The 5,324-nt window shown below is 43.3% G+C and overlaps 1 non-coding gene across 1 annotated transcript; it reads right to left on the bottom strand.

The window, feature by feature from the left end:
• Positions 1-203: 203 nt before the first annotated feature.
• LOC111758351 (U6 spliceosomal RNA) lies at positions 204-307 on the bottom strand. Its single transcript, XR_002792538.1, has one exon. It is a non-coding gene; the product is annotated as a U6 spliceosomal RNA (small nuclear RNA).
• Between the last annotated feature and the right edge of the window lie 5,017 nt (positions 308-5,324).

Below are 5,324 nucleotides of genomic sequence, written 5' to 3'. Positions count from 1 at the left end.
ACACCTGAGGCACCAGCACAGAAACAACATACGCTGGCCCCTGCCATACTGGCTCCATAGCTTGGGGAGGGTGAATCTCCTATATACAGAGGTGAAGGTGATAGAGTCCCACACAATACATTCAGTGTGGATAGTGGCAATCCTAGCTACTGGGAAGTTTCCCAGTCCTCACAGGCATGCATTTAGACACCCTAAAATCTGCACAGTACCTTGTGTATCAGTCATTTTTTTTGCACCATCTTCGTGCAAGAGCTGTGCTAATCTTCTCTGTATCATTTCAAGTTTATTGCACCTGCTGTCAAAGCAAGCTTTGACACAATGCTTTACTTGACACAATACTTTGACAATCACAATTTAAAAGAAAAGAGGCTTAATTTGCTTCGTGTTCACCTGACTTAAAGGCAGAAACGTCATGGAGGACAGGTGTGGTAGAGCAAGGGTGTGCTTAATTCATGTGTACCAGGAAGCAGAGCAGGAAAACAGTGCCAGAGACAAAGGAATGTGAAACCAGACATAGATCCCAGGGCTATGGCTCCGCCGCCCACCTAGAGAATTTCACAGTGTGCTCCACCAGTCCTCCTTGGAACATCCCAGGCCAGTCACGTTGACACTCCACCCTAATTGTATACTTTGCTTAGGAAATTAATTTCACATCATCTCCCAGCAAACATTCAAGGCAACACACCCAGAAGCCAACTTGAAAAGTGAGATGATGTCAGGGTAGACTGTCCAGGAGTGAGAAAATTTTGCATATTTTCATCCCTGGGTCTTCATAAACATTTTACTACACAGACCTAAGGGACAGCCACCTCACAATCTCAAATGGACCCAAAACAATGACTGAGACCTAAGCTTTCTGGGAACCAAGAACTGTAATGGATTGGGGTTGTGACATTAAGAACAGAGAGTTGTCCTTGAAAACCAGAAAACTGAAGTGCTTGTCCTCTGTATTAATGGCCCTGACTAACATGCGTGTACTCATGTCAGTGCCAGGACTGAGGGCAGGCTCCCACCGGTTCCTATCATTCTTCTCCTGCACTGAACTCACAGGTCTGCTGCCACAGTTCCGGCTACTGCCCTGCCCATGGCTGGACCTGGTGAGACAACCCTGAAGAAAGCTGTGGCTCTGGTTATCATTTTGCTTCTAGAAATGCACAGCTCAGGGGGCAAGTGAGATGTGGGCAGGCACTATAGCGGAAGGTAGCTGAGGAAGAGAAGCTTCATCTATAACCCTACTCCAGGGAATGCAGTTAGGTGGAATCAGGGTCAACCGTGCTTGACTCTGGCTGAATGCTCCTGGATAGGTGATACAGGCAGCTGAGCTAGTTAGAAATATTATAGGCAGTCAGACAGGGCTAGGTCCTCAAGGAAGCCAGCACAGAGTGGGCCAGATCTCAAAACAGAAGCAAAACAAATGCAACCACACCCTAAATATAAACATTATAGGTTAGGTACAGATTATCTTGAGAAGCCAGGAGTCACCATCCCAACTCCCTAGTAAGAATGCCTGTTTACTATGACTTGATTTCCCATTTGTCCCTCATTTGGTCAATTCTACCTGAACAATTAATCTGACTGGTAGATCACAGTTCTGACCCAACCATGCCCATCTGCCTTGTGAGTTCCCAGTTCTCTTTACCTTACACCCACCTCACCTCATGGTTTCACTCTTAAAAATCCCTAGAAAAGACAGAATCTTTGGCAATCCACTTGGGACCCCTTCTGTCTCTCTCTCAGAAGTTTTCTTCCTCTCTATAAATATTTCTGCTCTTAGCCTCCATTGTTCCTAAAATTTATTGTTTGATTTTAGAGAACACGAACTTGTATCAGACATATAGTAAGTCAGCAATTTCATTCCCCTGTTCCCCTGTATCAAGTGTAACAGTGGAGAAGAATACATTTTCTACTGCCATATATTTGTAGCTCCCATCACTGATCAAACCCTGTGCCTTTTCTGATCCCTATCTACTGTCAGGACTTGGTGCAACTAACATATGTGATGTGATTGCTACCACTGCCTCTCCCCATGCCATGACTGGGTGCACACTATTGACTATAGAGAGCAAAGGTTTCAAGCCTTTTACCATTCATTCTAACAAAGTGCTAGACACGACTACTATTCACAGCATCTGAACCAACAGTGGTTGAGGAAATGCCTATCACTCAATGTAGCAAAAACTCTCATGACAGAAGTAGCCACACAATGAGCATCCTGTAGCCCCAGTTTATATACTAGACCTGTCAGAATCACTAGTGTCTAATTTTTCATGGTCCACACAGGCAGAAGCTAAAACTGATTCTAACACAGTGTGCACCATGTCCACACTCACTACTCAAAGGCTAAGAAGCAACAGAGAGACATCTGTGGTATGTGAGGCTGGCTATGTGTTCCCCTGATATAATGCTCTGGGTTGCTCTGGGATGCTGGGCTGAACAGAGGTTGGATCTTTTTGTTTCTAGCAGGGACAGATAAAGTCCAGATGTCCAGATACAGTCAAAACTAACACTGCTTACTAAATTGATACTGTAAGACACATCCTCACAGGAAAACCACTATTGAAAGGCCATCCTATAAAGGTAGTAGGCAAGAGAAGCTGTCTAGGGACAATGGCAAGGGTGTGTCTGGAATTGGTGCTGGAGAAAAGAATTTACTTTGAGGCAGGGGTGAAAGAAAGTCTCAAAGGGAGGACATATCAAAAGCAAATCCAGCCTGATGTGGTGGCACACTCCTTTTATCCCAGCATCTAGAGGCAGGAGGATCATTGCAAATTCAAGACCAACCTGAGTTACAAAGTGAGTCCAAGGCTAGCCTGAACTGCATAGCATATCAAGACCCTGTCTCATAAAGCCAAAAACAGCACACTCAGGATCATGCTCGGTCTAGCTGCTTGGGATCTAGAGGTTCTGAACTCCACCCAGCCAGGCAGAAGGCCCCGGCACTATATTCCAGAGTTGCTTCCTTGCTAGCTGCACAGAGGATCTGAACTCTGCCCAGTCCAGCGATCTAGCACAATCCATCAGGGTAATGCCCAGCCAGCCTCACTGGTCACAGAGGTATGAAGCCCAGCCAAGCCCAAAGTCGCAGAGCTGCCCATCTGGGAGCCATGACAAGTCTTGGAGAATTTGAGCTCTGCCCATCAGAGCACAAGGCCCCAGCTCCATAGTCCAGTGCTGCTGCCCAGCTAGTCACATGGCAGGTCCCTGAAGTTCTGAACCCCACCCAACCAAGAGCTAGGCCCCAATACCATATACAAGAGTGCACTCTGGCTAGCTGCGCACTCCAGATGCTATGAACTTCCTCCCAGTCATGGCAAGGTCCAGGTGATACCACACTCAGGGTTGTGCTGCCTGGGTTCTGGATGTTCTGAACTCCAACTAGCCAGGTGCTTGGCCTTGGTGACACAGTATCCACCTGGGTGCCAGAGGTTCACAACACCACTTAGCTGGGTCCTAGGCTCTAGCAACACATACCTGAAGTCTGTTCCTGCTAGGAGCAAGTGGATCCAACCTCTGCCCAGAACAGCATTCCAGAGCAACCCAGCGCAGTACATCAGGAGAACACCAGGCCAGCCTCACAGGCCACAGAAAACAAGGATCTGGTGCCATAGGTTGGGGCTGCACCCTGGCTAACCATGGAGATATCAGAGGATTGAAATGCTGCCCAGTGCAGCATTCTAGTGCAACCCACCAGGATGGTGCCTGATCAGCCACTGTGAGGAAAATGACAAAACAAAAGAGCAAGAAGCTCTTTCTTGAGCCTGCTGAGAACAAACTCAAGAGACAGTAAAATGGAAGATACTGGAAATTGCACAACTGAGCTTTCTGAAATGATAGCAAGTGGGAGGAAAGAAACAATTCCATGAAATTACAGAGGAAATTAGGTCATAAATAATCAGGTAAAAAATGAAGTGACAAACGTTATGAAAGGAATGCTATATCTAAATATCTAAATAAAAAATAGAACGTAAGAAAATGATAGAAACCTTGAATGAACAGTATAAGACAGAATTATATGAAATAGATTCAAAAGGATATTCAAGACATTAAAAATTCCATTGAAAGATGGCAAAACTACTTGAATGAAGCAGAAGATAGACTCTCAGACCTTAAAGACAGGACGGAAGCTTATGACCATGAAAGAAAAGATCTCTTAAAAATAACAAGGAACCAGGAAACAATTCAGTAGCTGCAAGATGATGCAAAAAGAAACAAGATTGATAGGTATTAATGAAAAAACAGGGGTCAACACAAATGACCTGCAAAGACTATTTGCAGAAATAATAACAGAAACTTTTCCAAACATGAGAAGAGAATCTGATCTGCAGATAAGTGAGGCATACGGAACCCCAATTAATCATAACCAAAATAAATCTTCACCCATACATATAATAATTAAGGTGTCAGAAATTTAGCACAAAAACAGAGTACTAAAAGCTTTCAGAGAAAAGAAACAAATCACCTATGAAGGAAAGCCTATCATAATCACAGCAGACTTCTCAACACAAACCTTCCAGTCAAAAAGAGCTTGAAGTGAAGTATTTCAGGTCCTGAAGGAAAACAGCTTTCAACCTAGATTGATGTATCCTGAAAAGTTATCTTTGAAAATAGAAGGAGAAATAAGACACTTCCATGACATAGAACAATTGAGGAAATTCATGGCTAACTTGAATGTCTATAATAAGTTCAATGTTACACCTCTCTTCTAATGCAATAATACTAAATAAAAATTTGATGCACTGCATTAGAGAATGTTCTTAATGCTCTCAAACATTTAAACCTGGTTAGGCACTGTGATGCATGCCTATAATCTCAGCTGAAGGGAGGCTGAAGAGAAATAAAGGAAAGCACACCCTTCCCCATAGCACCCAAAAAAGTGAAATACTTAGGAATCAATCTAACAAAATAAGTAAAAGATCTATACAGTGAAGACTACATTACACTGAAAAAGGAAATCAAAGAGGATTTTAGAAAATAGAAAGATATTCCTTGTTCATGGAGAGGAAGAACAAATACTGTGAAAATGGCCATTCTCCCAAAATTATTACACAGGTTCAATGCAATTCCAATCAAAATACCATTTGCATGCCTCAAAGATCTAGAGAAATCATCCTTAAAATTCATCTGGAAGCAGAAGAGACCTAGAATAGCAAAGGCAATTCTGGGCAACAAAGCTAAGGCAGGTGGTATCACAATCCCTGACTTGAAATTATATTACAAAGCTACAGTGATAAAACCAGCATGGTACTGGAATAAAAACAGAATTGAAGATCAATGGAGTAGATTAGAAGATACAGCCACAACTACAAACACATTCAGCCATCTCA

The sequence above is a fragment of the Cavia porcellus genome, unplaced genomic scaffold, assembly GCF_034190915.1.
Source record: "Cavia porcellus strain 051 isolate PalLab524CR breed Dunkin Hartley unplaced genomic scaffold, mCavPor4.1 scaffold_29, whole genome shotgun sequence".
Classification (NCBI taxonomy): domain Eukaryota; kingdom Metazoa; phylum Chordata; class Mammalia; order Rodentia; family Caviidae; genus Cavia; species Cavia porcellus.
This window is presented reverse-complemented; position numbering and strand designations above follow the sequence as displayed.